This window comes from Falco cherrug, chromosome 5, assembly GCF_023634085.1.
Source record: "Falco cherrug isolate bFalChe1 chromosome 5, bFalChe1.pri, whole genome shotgun sequence".
Taxonomy (NCBI): domain Eukaryota; kingdom Metazoa; phylum Chordata; class Aves; order Falconiformes; family Falconidae; genus Falco; species Falco cherrug.
In genome coordinates, this window is record NC_073701.1 from 17,559,758 (window position 1) to 17,576,456 (window position 16,699).

The following is a 16,699-nucleotide window of genomic DNA, read 5'->3' on the forward strand; positions in this document are numbered from 1 at the left end:
CTGGCACCAGTGATGAAGAAAATCCTCATTTCCCTCAGCCCATGGCCATGAGGGAAGAGTCTGTCCCAGTTAGCTGCAGAAAAGAGAAAAGACAGTGGTGTCGGAGACAGGGAGTGGGGAAAGGAGACCAGAGGTTAAAGCAACTAAGCGAAATGAGGGTTAAAGGGAGCTTGAAGGGGCTGGGGAGGTGCTGGGAGACCAGGGAGGCTCTAGCACCTTCACCCAGCCCCAGCAGCTGTGCCCATGCCCGTGCCCACAGGGCGAGCTGCACCCCAGGAGGCAGCGCCGAGTGCCTGGTTGGGCAACATCTGTTCAGTTCACCACTTGCCTTCTTGTAAAGATGGAAGATTTCGCACTTCCAAGTTGCAATTGGGTTTATAATTTGGCAAAGAACCTTAAAAAAAAAACCAACTAAAACCAACCCAAAGCATGTCATTACAAAGTGTTACAGCACATGCATTAGCACCTCGCCACAAAGCCCAGCCAAGAGCCAACTTTCCAGAGTAATTTTCCTGTGCATCTGCCAAGTGGTGCATGGAAAGAACCATCTGTGGTGTCTTACAGGGGCATTTCCCGGTCACAGCTTCCAAAGGGTAACTAAAAACTGAGTTCTGAAAAACATATGCCATTGCCCAGAAGGGCTTGAGTTTTATCAAGAATATAAGTAAAAGTTGAGAGAACAAGTGATGACTCCCACTGTTTGGTCTGCTCTGTCTGTATCTGGGGCTAACCAGCCCACTCGGCAAAATTAACATCTCCTAAGTACTTCATAATCCAATTTATATTTTCAGATTTTTTTTCTTTAAAGGATTAATAACATGCCTGTCAGGCAGCGTTCATTAAACATTTTTGGATCAGGCAATATCTTAGCTCACCAAGACCCTGATGGCACTTACATTTTAATCTCAAAATGATTGATTACCCATGGGAACAAGCGATCAAGGGAAATGGTGCATTGCCCATCCCTGGGAACCACCGGTCTGGACTGAGCGCCTTTCTGGGATGAAGACTTTTGCCAGGCACATCTTGTGCAGCTCAGAAGAAGAATGTCTGGATGACAGTCCGTACACAAGAGGCCAGACTACATGATCTAATGGTCTCTTTTGGCCTTAAAATCTTGAATCAGTGAATTAAAATCTATGAAAAAGAGTCCCCAGCTGTAGGAATGAACTGGCTTAATAGCAAACAAGTCAAAATGACAACCTCCTGGATCCTCTTTAAAGTTATAAATTGGATTGAAAGGGATGCAAGTATAATTAAACTTCTCCTGTAGTTTCAAGCTAATACAAAATGCCTCGCTTCCTATCTGACACCCCTGTGTAATGTTTCTGTGCTCTCCTGAAAAGCTGATACATTATTTTCCATGTATCTGTAGAAAGGTCCGGCCTTAGAGACTTCCAGCTGGGCCACAATGTGGTGAGCACCGACTGTGGTTGGACCAACCAAGTGAAAGCCCCCACCCTACCTGGGCAGGCGGCAGACACAAGATGTCCCCTCCAGGTGTTAAGCCAGGTAATTCTTGTGCTGAGCAAAGGAGGGAGACAAGAGGGACCCTCCAGCCCAGACTGCTACTCCAGCGTGTGCCCAAAGGTCAGGTTCACCCACTGGCATGGCAGCTGCCGTTTGCAGGGCCAGACGTTGCAGGGAAACCTCTCCAGTTCATGTGAATGACCCAGGGAGCAGACCGGTGGCCAGGCACCTCCTCCATGCCCCATCCCTGCTCCTTGCAGGTGGCTACACCCAGACCCTGGGGACCAGCTCACCCAGACCCTGGGGACCACCTCACCCAGTCTGGCGAGCAGCTGCCACAGACACCAACAGCAAACGTGTGTCCTGCAGTGCTCCCCTGCAAAGGGCTCTGGTAGCGACGCTCCGCTGGGCTTAGTGTGGAGGGGCTGCAGGGCCTGGGAGGAGGCATTTTTTTTTATTTTCCATGAGTATCTGTACCTGGGCCATTAACTTTCATTTATGGGCAATGGATAGAAAGGTCTCTCATTTCTTCAGCACTACAAAATAATTGCATGTTCAGCACAAGAGCAGGGCAGGGGGAGAAATGTGAGCAAGGGCAGTTTTGCGTCTCCCAGCCCAGCTTCTTCGCCCAGTCCCTTTTTGCTGGGGCCTTGAATCCCTTTGCTCTCTGCCTGCACGCCGACTCCTCTCTCACCTTCTTCCTTCCCTTCCCTCTCCTCTCCCACTGCTGACACCTGTCCTACCCCAGCGCGCTCATCCCCTCCTCTTCCCACAGCTTCTCATCCCCTCTTCCCTCACCCCTCTCCCGCCCCTCCCTGCGTCCCACCACACTTTAAAACACAAAGCCGTTCCGAAATGCTGGGAATTGGATTTTAGAGGCATCAAATACTGCCTGAGCCGAGGCGGTCTGTGAGCGGCTCTCTCGGCCGGCGGCAGCCGGGTGCGGGTGATGCTGCAGCAAGGCCCGCGGCACGGGGGGCGGGGGGCTCAGCCCCGGAGCGCGGGGGGGCGGGGGGCTCAGCCCCCGGGTGCCGGGCAGAGCCGCCGCCGGCGGGCGCTCAGCGGCAGGGCCCGGCAGGGCGCGGGGCGGGGGGCGGCCCGGCGGCCCCGGTGCCCCCCGCGGGAGCCGAGCGCGGCCGCAAAGTTAACAGTGCCATCTTTTGGATACGGCGGAAAACTGTACTAACTTGCCCGGTGCCATCGACAAGCTCTCCAGGCGACCCTCCCAGGGAAAAAAAAGCGCTTTTTTTCTTGCTGTCTCCAAGACCGCTGCTTCAATTCCCCTTGATGCTTTTACCGGGAAAAGTTACTCATCCCTTCGAATTCCGAGTGGCTCTGTGGTACGTCTGCGCGGCATCCAGCAGCGCTGTCTCGCTTCAGTCAGTCCCCTTTCAGCGGTATAGCACAGAGAAAAACACTTTGAATTAGATTTTTTTGAAGGCTCTCGGGTGCCTGATGAAAGCTGCTGCGGGCTGTGGCTGTACCTGCCGGTGCCCGCCAGGCTGCCTGCACCCCGGAGCAGCACAGATGCAAAGGGAGCAGCAGCTCCAGGATTTGTCTGCGCTGCACTGCACTTTAGGGCTGAATAAAGGCAAAAGGCTAAAAACCAAAAATGCCCTGTATGTTATCTTATACCGCTCCACGTAATACACAAGTGATGCTGTTGTAGAAAGGAATACTGCATCTCCACTGGACCTGGGCTTTTAGAATTCAGTGAAACATCCCGATTCCTGGAGGGGCCTTAACCAGGAATATGCTCATCCTCAGTAGTCACGCTGATGCTTTTTGCATCTGAGCCAAGATTTTGTAAATCTAAGTCATCTCTGTCTCTTGTGCCTAATAATACGAAGCAAGAAATAGCCCAGCCTTATAAAAACTGTGGGGTTTGGCCTCAGCCCATATTGATTATCTCGCTCACAAATGAAGACCAAACTTCTGGTTCTTGTCCAAACAACAATCATCTTGAAGCTTTGTGCCCACAAATCAGACTGGCAGATATTAGCTGTTCTGTTTGCTGTAGTTTGCTTAGATACACACTTCTCAGTTTAAGCTGAGCTTCCCTTTGTTTATGCACGTTTTTCTTTAGTAGTCTTTTTCCAGTTGCGTGCTTTCCACAGAATCAAAATACTCACTGACTTCTGTAGATTTCCTCTGGTCAAATCCTACTGCCATGAAATAAATGGCAAAATGCTGCTGATTTTATTGTACTCAAAATTTCCCCACTGGGATGTTAGTCTTTGAGGTAGCTGCTAGAAAACAAAGGAAACCAGGATAACTAAGCAATGCAATTAAGCAGAAGATATTCTGCTATCCACCCAAGTAACCCCATAAATGAGAGCTGGACAGAAACATCTGAGCTACTTCTATCAGCTCAGCTAGGAAAAAGTGTAACTCTCTGACTCGCCCAGGTCATCCCTGTGTGCCAGCTTCTGTCATGGATCTGCAGCGAGAGCAAGTATCATTTCAGCCCACAACTCATCTCATTGAAATCAGCATAAATAAAGACGGCAGAACATAGCCTGGGGTGCTGCCACCCTGGGTAGAAGCCTAGGACATCTTTCCCATGTTTGCATCGCTGAAGATTACAGCCACCGATTGTCTGCAACAACTGCACCCAGCTGAGAGTTTCTCTCTCCCTACTCGGCAACCAGTGTCACACCTGGAACCCATTCATGCCACTAAAATACCATTTGTAGGTTTAAATGTTGTGTATAAAGGCTACATTGAAATGCTGCTTCTAATTATGACAAATTAAGCACACGCTTTTGAAGAGGTGAAACAGACCCAGAGCAAGCTTTAATTAGCTGGAATTGATAAGGTAAGGCTCGTGAAATCTGCTTGATAGCAGGGCCTCTCTCAGCACACTTGTGGCAGGACAAACTCGTTCAGAGGGCTTTCGCCTTCTCACCCCTCTTTCCCTGCCACATGGAGCTGGAAGTCTCTGGAGATGAGGGGGAAAATGCCTTCGCTCAGGGTGGTAGCATGGATGGAAGGCTCTTGAGCATGGGTGACTTTCCACGCAGTTGGAAAGCCCTTAGATGGGGAGATGGCTGTTGCCCAGGCTGAATTTGTTTTCTCAGGACTGAACACCAGGGAAGGGAACAAAGTGATCACCACATGGGGAATGTGGATCAGATGGAGGGCACTGGTGCTTTTGAAAGGAAGGCTCTCTACTGCAGGACAGGTTTGGCCAGCTGTGGTAGGGTCCTAGGGTACTGAGCGCTTCTGCCCTATCTGGGCAACCGAGATCCCAGGGAAAACCTTGTGAGTGACAGAGCCCACTAAGCTCTTTCGTGGACTTTGAGAGAAGCCCTCAAAATGGTGGGGAGATGCCTGTGCTGATATATATGCACTATTACTCCCTCTATGCCGTTTCCTTTGTGTGCTGGCTGAAGTACTTTTCAATCCCTTGGAAAAATGCGCATGTCTCTCCAGCTTCACAGGTCCCTGCAGTTGTGAATTGTGTGCTGGGATGTCCTTGGAGAACACATTCTGAAGCCACATCATGTGAGTAGGTGGGGGAGGAAAAACCTCCTGGGGTTTATGAAGGTGATTTTGCTGGGAAATGCCAGGTCCTGCCTGCAGACACTGTTTGTGTGCAGCAAATGTGGCAGAGAAGCCAGGAAGAGCAATCCTGGAGACCTGCTTAGGTGAAGGGACGCCTCAGAGAAAACCAGTCCAGTAAAATGAACTTTACTAGGTCTCCATGACAGATGGATTGAATTATTCAAGCTTAAACTAATATAAACTTTCCATATCAGACACTCTGTGTTTCACTTCATGAAGACTAAAGTGTTTTGGGCAGTGTCTCTTTAACATGCTGCTGAAGTTTGCACATGCAGATACGTACTTTGGGCTGCTAAAATAATTCTGTGTAAGGGGGAAACTATGAGCAACTGAGGGAGGAAATAACACTTCTGAAAAATAAAATCTGCTTCAGAAACTGATGCATCCTTTGAAAACCGAAATGTTTTATCACTGAGGATTTCTGGCTTTCAACCACGTGCCAATCTGAATCCAGTTTTGCAATTTCCACTCGGCCATATCAACTCTTACTCTCATTGGAATTTTTGTCTGAGTGGAAACAGGAGCACTGAGCCCTTTGACAGCAGTTGTTCCTTCCCCAGAGAGAGAGCCTCAACAGCGGGGTATGGCAGCAATTTTTTCCTAAGAACGTGACATTGCGAATGTCCACATCTATTTAGCAAATTGGCTCACCCCGGCGATGCACCCCATGCATTTTTGGCCCTGTTTCTTCAAGACTCCCACTTTATGCTTACAAGCAGCCTCCCTGAAATGAAGCTTAGCGTGTGCTTGCATATTTTGCAGCGCAAGGATCAAAATTTTCATAGCCTGGAGCCCAAATAACAGGTTTTTGCTCTGTAAGCCACTGGGCTCTCAGCTAAATGCTATCAATTCAGCTGATGGAGTTAACAGCAAAAATGTAGAAGGAAGCAGAGCTGGCGAAATAGCTTGTGATTATTATCTGAGGGCTGGGTGGAGTACCTATTGGAGAGGCAGCAGCTGGGAGCCGGCATATCCAGAATAGAGAAGCTGACATTACAGAACTTCTTTCCCTGTTAAATGCTTTGGTTTTCTCTGAAGTTCCTAACTTCCCGGGGAGGGGTGGCAGCTATGTGACCTGCAACCCCCGGGGAGACCGGTCCCAGCTTTTAGATCAAGGAACTCAAAGTGACAATGGGAACAGAGAGAAAAACAAATGCTTTTTTTTTAAGGAATGCACTTTGAATTATTCATCTGCATGTTACTGAAATCTGTTTTGTTCCTCACTGTACTAGCTATGAGGCACTCTAATTACAAGTATTTAAGACACCCGTAAATTACCTTGCCAGCCAGGATGAATACTGCTTGTAAGGCCTAGAAGTACTATTCCTGCAACTGCAGCCAAGAAACCTAAACAGACCACCTGTTAGCTGAGATGCAAAATGATTGCTAGCGTGTTATGGATAATTTGAATTCCAGTGAAAATAGGTGACACCTCTGTTGCATCTTGGAAATCTCTAGACATCCTCTGTCCATTTGCTACACACCTAATGTCTGTTCCTTAGGGGTTTAGCTGGGTTCATTTTTAACTAGAAACTTGAAGAACCAGCAAGGTACTGGGAGGACAATGATCTGGCTTTGTGTGGCTGTCCAAAGCTTTGCTGTCCAAATGCCACATGAGTGCTGTACCGGGCTTTCCCTGCCTCCCCACCCCTTTTCACTCTTGCCAGCCTTGAGAAGGTGCTTTTTGTCATTCCCACCAATATTCAGTGGTTGTGGCTGGGGAAAAAATGACAACATGGAACATAACCACCGACACGTAGCGACTCCATGGTTAGTGGTGACATTGATAGATGCAGACTTCTGAAAATACATGACAGACTTCAAATGTCAGGTTGCTTCTTGAGCCCTAAATAAGCCTACTTAGACTGCTTCTTTTGTGTTTTATGGCTGCAAATTTAACTCCTTGCAAACGCATCCTGTGATCTTTCACTTAGTTCAAAGCTGTTGCATGTTTGCATCTCAGACACGCTGTCTTCCAAAAGCCTTAAAATGGCCCGAAGCAAAGATCTGTGGTGGCTGGGGAAAGAGCACACTTGCAATGGGATGCAAAAAAAAAAAAAAAATAAAAAAAAAAAAATCCAAGGTTGCAATCGGATGCAAAATCATCCGCCCGGGTTGCAGCCGGGTGCTCTCCGGTGATGAGCAGCTGGGGGCAGTACACACTTCTCAGATGCAGCCAGAGCCACAGGTCCTACCTCTAAAAGTGGCTGGCTGGGGCAGGAACGTTTTCAGCTCACAGAAACTCACGTCTGGGTCATACAAGGTCTGTGTGATTCTCTAGGCTTCAAACTAGACTTAGGTAGGGCAAGAGCGGAGCCCAGGATTCGTGTGAGGTACAGGAAAGGATCGGACCTGCTTAGCCTGTGTATGGTGTCACGGAACAGCTACCTGCTAGTCATCCTGAGACCTCAGCCCCTTGATACATGGCCTTGAACCCGGGCCGAATGAAAAGCCAGTGGTGGTGTGAGGTGTGCTGGTTGGACTGGGACCGCAGCGACACGGGCAGTGTCCCTCCAGCAGCAGCAAGCGTTGGTCAGCTGGGATTTGCCATATAAAGCATTAAGCTAAACTTCGCAAAAGTTTCTGAGGACTTTTTCTGGGGCGGACTGTGCTTTCTCAGCAGTTTTGGGAAAACGCCATGGGGAGGCGGGAGAGATGACATTGCGGAGGGTGGGTGGGGTGGGTGGGGGAGGGGGGCACTGCTTGACAGCCTTTTCCTGATCTGCATTAGCACTTTGGTAGGGAAGAGCTGCAGGAGAGGCTTAGGGCTGCAGCTCTTCAGGCCTGGCACAAGCTTGGTGTCGCTCATCTGTGTATCTGCAGCTCTGAAACTTCCCCTCAGGCGTGACTTGGCGCAGCGGCTCGGTGCGGCGAGGCCTGTGGAAGTGCCCGGTACATTCTGTGGCAGCACCTGCGCCGCGCGCGGTCCAAAGCAGAGCTGGGGGTGCTGTGCCTTCTGCAGAAAGCCTGCAAACCCAGCAACAGACCCTGAGATCACCTCAGCAGTCAAAAGGATGGCGTCAGACAATTAACTCTTGTGGCAGGAGGTACTGTTATGCCTTCCCTGGCAAAACAGTCCAAGAAACCATTCGTGTTGGCAGCATCTGTAGTAATGAGTGCATCGGCCAGGGCCCCTTCTCTGGCCTGGAGGTCAAGCAGGCGTATGCAGAGCCCAGCTCGTGTCCTCTGGGCTGACCTAGTTTTCTCCCCAGGACAGGGTGAGCTCACCCATTCTGCGGTCAGGACCAGCCCTGGGGTTGCCAGCTGGGAGAGCCCTGGGCGTCACGAGCCAAAACTGTGGCAGAGAATGTGCTAACAGTTAAAAAGCATGGAGGGCCGCATGCTGCTGCTTGAGGGCCCTGCCCTGCCCTTCTTTGGTTTACTGGTGTAGATATTGTCACTGGAAATATGACGAGCTGACTGGGGCGATGCTCTGCTCATTTGTAAACAAGACAAAAGCTTAAATTATTGTCCCCTCCCCTGGCAAACTGCCTGGTGGCTGGAGAGAGCTTTCCTGTGTTACATGGCTGCATGGTCTCTCCTCTGCCCTGGCCCCTCTCTGCCTCTCCTCCCTGCCTGCTCACCAAAGGGATGGGAAACATGGCGGGGTGTTGGGCACAGCAAGGCTCGTCTCTCAGAGCCCGGGAAAGATGGCCATTTTACACTTCTGCGCTATTTACAGAGGAGCTTGCCATGGCCTCCCCGCTGTACCGGGGTTGCAGTGTGTGGTGTGGCTGAATCCAATCCCTCCAGTTGAGCTGTATCCCCGTGTAATCCCACCGGCTGTGCAGGCAGCCAGAGTTCAGAGCCTGGCCAAGCTGCTTCCCTTGGATGACAAAGGTGTGAGTCAGTTACAAGCTCGGGGTAACCTATTTATTTATAAAGACTGTATACAAAGACGATTTTTTTCCCTCCTCGGCTATGGCAGACACTTCCAGCAGGGAGAAGCCTCTTTGTTCTGAACTTGCAATGAGTTCCCCCAGCTCTGATGAGGCCTCACTTCTCTTTTTCTTTACAGGATCCATTTGCAGTGGGACAATTTGCAGTCCATAGAGTTAGCCGTGAGCCACAGATGCTCGTTTGCACTTTCCAGTTTGGAGTAAGTGCCGAGGCAGAGCAATGGCTGCAGGAGTCAGGTTGTGGGCAAGATGATATCACACATGTAGCCACCTATAGTGTGACCGAGAGGGAAGCAAAACTCCTAATTGTAAAGTTGTGATCCCTCAAAAAAAAACATCCTTTCAGCTTCTACACAGCTCTAGAGGCAGTAATTTTGTTCTTGACCTTAGTTTTTTCTAAACACTTCATCTGTGTAATCTGTGTAGTCCAGCAGACCAAGTCTCCCCCCTGCCTGGTATTGAAATGACATAACAGGGCAGGGTTTCAGACATGCCAAGGCCACATTCGTTTGCCTAAATGTAGTCACGTAGTGCTATTTTAAGCACATCCATTTACCCTGCCCAGCCTCTAACTGGCTGGTTTACGCATTCTACAATACCCAAAACACCTGTACAGGCCTGGCACGTCTGACACGCAACCCATGAGAGTCCCACACCCTTCTGGACTGGCCGGGAAGGGCTGAGCTGGATACACACATATGCCTAAAATAGCATCAGACACCTCTGCTTCACCAGCTAAATCCTTCCCACCACTAGCTTCAGTGTTTCCCTGGCTGATGTGCACAGTCCCATTGGTCCAGCTGCTAAAGTCTTACTAGCAGGGGCTTATTTTCCATGTCAGTGCAATTTTAATTTGCCAGAGTTGCACCTGGTTGGGACTGGTTATTTATTGTTTCAGCAAGAGCTGGACTTGATGAAATGTTCAAAGCCATATATAATAAAGTTCAGGATAACCTGGCACGCACAGGAGCATTGAACAGTATAGAAATGCCAAAAGCAATACAGGATTTGATAGGACTTGGCTGGCTGCATGGTGTAACTACTTACAGATCACTGACCTGAATCTTTATGGCACTGCATCTTGTGTGGTCATTTATTATAGCATAAAATAGGTATAAGAGTTAGCAGTCAGCCTTAGAAGTACTTCATAGCAACTTTACACCAGAATGAATGACTGCAAAGCATGCTATTATTTCGTACTTTAAATCCACTAATGCAACAACATCTTCCTACCTTAACATTTGTATTGTCTCATGATCACGTTCCAGTCATATTTGTGTTTTGGAGGAAAACTGGCAATCTCTGGGTATGCCTGTACACACAGGTAAAGTGATAAACTTGCTGTGCCAATTGCATCACCTAAGTAGGTTTTGATTACAACGCACCCCTTGTGCAAAAAGTATTTAATTAGACAAACCAACTGTTGTTGTGGTAGAAAGAGCCAACAGACCTACAGTCTAAGTAGGTTTCAGCCGGTGAGCCAGCACAGCTCCATGGGTACCACTGTGCTTGCTCTCCGGTAGAGCTGCTCCAAAAGGCTTTGGACATCAGCAGGAAGCAAAGGGGGAAAAGGGCAGGTATGCGAGAGCAGATCCCCCTTTTTAACTGGCTCTGTTAAGCCAGACTGACTTTTTCTGCTGGGATGGAGGGTCTGTGCTCAACACGCAAAAATGCATTGGCGCCCCGCAGTTAGGTACTGAAAGTTTGAGCCCCGGAGTGCTGGGATTCAGATCCAGCTCCAGCCACAGCACTGCCACCGTGAAGCCCGCCAGCCACCTCAGAAGTCAAGGTGACATGAGGGCCGGCTGAGGCAGCTAGCCAGCCTGTGGTGGGCTCCTTCCCGTGGTGGGCTCCTTCCCGTGGTGGGCTCCAGCCCGTGGTGGGCTCCTGCCCGTGGTGGGCTCCTGCCCGTGGTGGGCTCCTGCGGGGCAGCGGGATGGGAAGGTCCATGCGCGGGGCGGGTTTCGCCGCCTGCCCACCTCTCGGAGCCGTCGGGTCCCTGGCCAGCCTTTAGCTCCCTAAGGATCCCCGGTGGTGGTGGCCCCTGGGAGCGGCTAGGCAGGCAGGGCTCGGGGTTACAGCCGGGGGCGGCGCGCAGGGGGCGCTCCGCCACCGCCGGCCCGGGCTACCCGGCGCAGCCCCGCCGCTCCCGCGGCCACCCCCGGGTACGAGCCTGAGCTCACAGAGGTCATTTAACGTGGCCCGCACAGGGCGAGGTCCCACCTGCCGCCCTGCACGAAGTCCAGTCTGCAGATAGGTCTGTCCGAGCCTCCTGGGCATCGGGACCATTTCTTGGGGATGCAAAGGCAGAAACGGCTTATTCTTGCAGGTAAATAAATAAATAAAAAGCATGAACATTAAAGGTCTGGACTCCTCTCCCTGCCAGTTGAAATGGTGAAACCAGGAGAGGGGAAGAAGTATGAACTGCAGGTTTTAATTGTTACCTTCTAATACAAGAGCCCCTGTTGTATGCTGGGTTGTGATCACATTTTCTGCTTGTCCCTGGCATGCGAATGCAATGGAGCCGTGAAACGCCAGTTAACATGACAACTGAAACTTGCAGCCTGTGGTTCTCAGCCTTTTTTGTTTCCTTTTTCTTTTTACTCTGCATTTCCTTCTTTCGCCCGCACTGTACAAGCCCTGTGACAAGGCTGTCACAAGTCACTGAGGCTGCTGCAAAAGCAGTACTCCCAGGTTATGACAGTGGCAACCATTTAGCGGTTATACAATATCCCATCAAGTGATGTGCTGAAATCCTGGTTGCCCACCCCCCAACCCCTCTCTGTACCACATGTCCTCACTTTAGCTTGACAGTGCCTGCACGGGATCTGTACAGCTGCACCTTTGCTTGCTGCGAGTCGAGGCACCCTCCTGCCCCCCTGGGAGGTGGCTCACCGTGGCCACTCTGTGTTGCTCTGCCGGAGCCCTGTGACGCCTTCTCTCTGTGAACGTGTCCCTGGAGAAGGGTCGCAGGAAAGCTGGCAGACATATTTTCAGGCTAAATTGACAAAATACTGAACACAGGCAGTTTTAAGCTCTTGGGACTTTTTGTGATCTAAAATATCCAATGTATTATTGTTACTGTTGCTGTTAATAAAAGTAGGTCCTGATGCTGCAAGCATCCCCTGTGCAGATCAAATCCATGTTTGTCACAGCAGTAGGACTCATCTGCCCTGAGAGATGCTGGATGTGCGATTAGATCTTCCAGCCCAAAACTTGTTTTCCAAGAGCCAAAAGAGTGAAGAACAGCAAAAGCGAGAGAGATGGAGAAGCAGCAGCCGCTCTTCCTTGGTTCATTTATGGAACAGCTCGTCTTGTGAATGGCAGTCTTCACACTGAAGACCAAATAGCATGGGAGCTTTGAATGTGTTTAAATAAAGCTAGGTTTAATTAGAGCTGTTCAAAAGTTAAATGCAGAAGCAGAGTGTATTTATGTTTGCGCTCAAAAATATATTAGATCCTCAGGCAGATCTAGGGCAGCACAGCTCAAGTAAAATTACTGGGAAATGCAGCACGCGGGTAGGTATCCAGGTTTGCCTGTTCAATGCGAGCAGGTTAACTCCTACGAGTGCTGCGGTACCTGCACCCACAACGCTGGCCTTCAGTATCGCCATGCGGCACAGCTGATGCCAAGAATTCAGAAATCCTGAATTATCATTCATCCAACAGATTCTGACTTATTTCGCATTTTGGTTTGGCTTTTGTCTCCCTCCCTACTTGCGTGTCCTTTATAGCTACCACAATGCATCTTCCTACATATTCATGAAATCCAGAAAAATTTTCTTTTTAATTAAAGCTGAGATCTGTTATAATCATATGACTCAAGAGTGCCATAGGTCTAAGAACACCCGATATCTAAGCCTTGAGGTAATTCCCCATATACTGGCAACTCCAAATTGCATCGCTAAACTGTTACATACTAAAAAGTAAAAAACAAAAACAAAAACAAAAAACAAAAAGCAAAACCGAAAACAAAAGGTATTTTGTTTCCTAAGAAATACTCCGGCTTTTGGTTATGCCTCTTGTTTCCCAAGCGCCAGTCTGCAGGTCTAGACTCTGCCTAAGGGATCCAAGCTGCTTACCCCTGAGTCACTATTTATGTGGATCGCCTTGTTTTCGTGAGTTGGGGACCAGCCGCGGCAGGTGTTGCACAAGCCTGGCAGCATGGCGGGAAATTGGAGGCGCCACAGATCAAAGGGCTGGGGAAGGTCAAGGATTTTTCATGGATGGGCTTTGGGATCAGCTGGGCTTGAGCTAAGGCCCCATGACTGCTGCAGGGCACAGGAGACCTCTCTCCTGTGTGCCCATGAGATTCCTCCTCCTGCCGGCAAAGGAGAGAGGGTCTGTGCTTTGCTAAGGACTTGGGGCAACAGCGTGAATTCCAGGAGCTGTCAAAATTCCACATTTTCATGCCAAGAAGCCTCAACAATTTCTAATATTATTTCAGAGTGAATCAGCAAAAAGTCAACAGCGGCGTTCATTCTTTATTTGGCCTCGTTTGAAATAAAACACTTTCAGAAATTGTAACAGACCTAATGGAGCTATTTGGATGGCCGTTTGGGATATAAAAAAAGCAAAATTTTGCTCCCGCAAAGCACGTCGGGGTTTTTTTGTCTGGCAACTGTTTAAAAGGGAGCTGTGTTCTCAGAGCCGTTTGGACGTTGTTAGTAGCTGCAAGGCGCTCGGTTCCGCGGAGCCAGGGCTGCAGGCTGCCGGCTGCCGGCCTCCTGCGTTTCGCCTCCTACCCTGCGCCCGGCTGCGGTTTGCCGTGTCATCCCTTGACCCCAGCACGCCACGCTGTTGACGTCCGCAGTTTCAAGGGCCTTGTTTGTCTTTCCCACCCCACCTAATTCCAGAAATACACCAGCGGCAGCGCGAAACGCGCTGCCTGCAGCCCGCGCCTCAGCCCTCTGCGGGGCAGGGGGCGGCTTCTGGCCTCCCCCCGCGACCCGCGGCCCCGTGCTGAGCCAGCGCCCCGGGTGGCCTCAGGCACACGTGCACCACCGCGGCTCGGCCGGCGGCCCGGGGGAGCCGCTCTCCGCGGCGCGGGGTGTCGCCGGGCCGGGCGCTGCGGGCCCGCCGGGGGGAGGGCGGGGGGACGCGCCCCGCGGCTGCCGCCGCCCCGCCGGGAAATGGGTCACCGCGCGCTTGCACAACCCGCCCCGCCCCCACGTGACCCGAGGGCCCGCCCCGACATGCAAATGAGCCGGGCGGCGGCGACCAATGGGGAGGCGGCCTCCGCCGTTGTATTTATAGACCCTATTTAAAGAGCCCCTGGGAGCCTCTGTGCGGCGCTGGGCGGTGGCGGGGCGCGCGAGCTGCGGAGGGGGCACGTGCGGCCGGAGGGGGGAGGGGACGGGACGGGGCCCAACCCCGAGCGGGAGCGGCAGCGGCCGGGCCCCGCAGGAGGAGCCGCGCCGGAGCCCCCGCTGCAGCGCCCCCACGCCGCCCCCCTTCCCCTCGCTGCAGCCCCCCTTCCCCTCGCTGCAGCCCCCGCAGCGCGCCGGGGAAGGTCCCTTGTGTGCGGCCCGAGGGTCGGGTGACGGTTGGCATGTGCCCTCCCGGTGCGTACGGACCTAAAGGGACAACCCAGGGCTCGTCTAAGGTAGCCTCAGTCGAAAGCCACCGATTTTCCAAGATTTGCTTTCAGCTCATCCTGTCCGGACGAGGACCTGGGACATGTCCCCTCTTTCCCCACCCTTACAAACCCCGACAAGTGTGTTGCGGGGGGGGGGGGCGTCGTGCCCCGGTTGCGGACAGCGGGACGGGGCGCCCGAGGGTGGCAGGCGGTGCGGGGCCGTGCAGCGCTGTGGCAGGGCCGGGCGCTGTAACGCCGTGCTGCCCGGAGCGGCTGCGGTGCGGAGGTCACCGCTGAGGGGCTGGAACCCGAGCAGCTCTGTGTCGGAGGTTGGACGTGAGAACAGCAGCTCTGTGACTTGTATCTCCGTAAGAAATGCACACACACCCCTCCCCCAGCTTTATGCAGCATGCGGTACACCCCTTGCAGTCCTGCTGAAATCAGTAGCGTTTTCCCCTTCACTTAGAGACTGAGCCGTCCATCTCTGGGTGTACGTGTACTCGTACAAATCCTCTCATCCGGCTCATATCCTCTCATTCCCATAGTACTGTTGATCCTTGACTCTAATAAGAATTGCAAATTCTCATTCTCCTATTTTGAAGAAAAAAACCTCCACGACATGCTGCTGGCAAAGCAGCTTGGTGACTCTGCTAATGTGTAACACAGCGATGGGGACAGGGACTGCGCTGGCTTTTGCTCTTCGGCCCACCAGAGGCAGACTGACAGGTTTCCCTCTGGCTTTTATTAGGATTTGCCTCAACCCGGGGAAAGAAAAAAAAAACCCAAACAAAACACCTTAAAAAAACTCTGCAACCCTAAAGCCTACCCCTGTGTTGAGAGCTGATGGACTGCAGGGCTTTGAACAGCCTCCAATACCTGCTGCTAGTTTTGAGCAAGCGGTTTATTTGTTTGGATGGTACTGTTAAGTGCACAGATTGACTTGACCCCTGTTTTATCGAAGCGTCACAGTAGTTTCCAGGATAAAACCTAAATGGATTTGGGAAAGGGAGAAATGTTGTCTCTAATACTAAGTAAATCGGTAAAAAGGACAGCAGATTGCTTGTTGTGCATTTAAAACTGTAACCAATGCCCAATCATTGTAGATTACTGGAACAGTAATTTTAATAGAATTGGGGTCAGACCCTTGAAGAACCTGTGTGCTGAACTATTGTGATGGGTAAAAGCATTTAACAAGGGCTTTTTGAAATGCTTAAGCTGCCACAGCGGGAGAGATGAGGAAATGTATTTCATAGATGGAATGTGCTTCAATTGAGTGGTTTTCAGTTGGTTGGGGTTTTTCTCTGTTTTTTCTAACTGCACTTTTGTTGGCAACTTCTTGAAAAAATGACTGCGATGTTTACATTCAGTTTTAAAGCTGTAGGTTTTAACACCCTCTGCAGTTTAATCTGTAAAGTGAATATAGGGAAATTTACACAGTGAACTTCTTGACCTCTTTAGTGCATGAAGTTGACTAGGCCAGTGATTCTGTGCCTTCTTTGTGCTCAGAATTATATTTCATAATAAATGAAAGCACAAATCAACCAGATCCAAAATGAGTGGAGTTAAACTGGTTGTGAAGCATGACTGGCAAAATACCATCTGCATAGTCATATTGGTCAGTGATATAAAGGATTTCCAATTCCCCACCCCTCTACTCGATGTGTACAGAGATGAACTTCTTTTAAATTTAAAATTACCAGATAGCAGCAGGGAGGAAAGAAAGGAAGGAGGCTTTTGCACATCCCGGTGTAACTGTGATGGAGCTGGGCAGCAAGATGCAGACATCATACCAGTCCCCCGCGGCTGCTGAGCAGAAGGCTTTTGTTCTGCAGGGTAAGATCAGGTGGAGAGGCAGGGCCTGTGCTGGCAGAGGACAGGAAAGCAAGCTCCATCTGTGATAGTACAGCCTGTGAGCCTAACTGGCTTTCTGAAAGGCTTGTGCTGAAATTTAAGAGCCTCTGGTGTGCTCTGGCAGGGATTCATACTTGTTGGTGAGCCGCCTGAATTGGGGAGTGATGCTGAAATCCCTCTGTTCTTCTCCCAGGTACTCACCTCTGTGTGTTTGCCTACCTATTGTCCTACTAAAGGCTCATTCTAGTTACAAGCTGTGATGCAGTAGTGGAGTTTTTCGATTGCTACCCCAGAAAACTGAATAGCCTAGTGGATGCCTCAGGCCTGTCAGTGT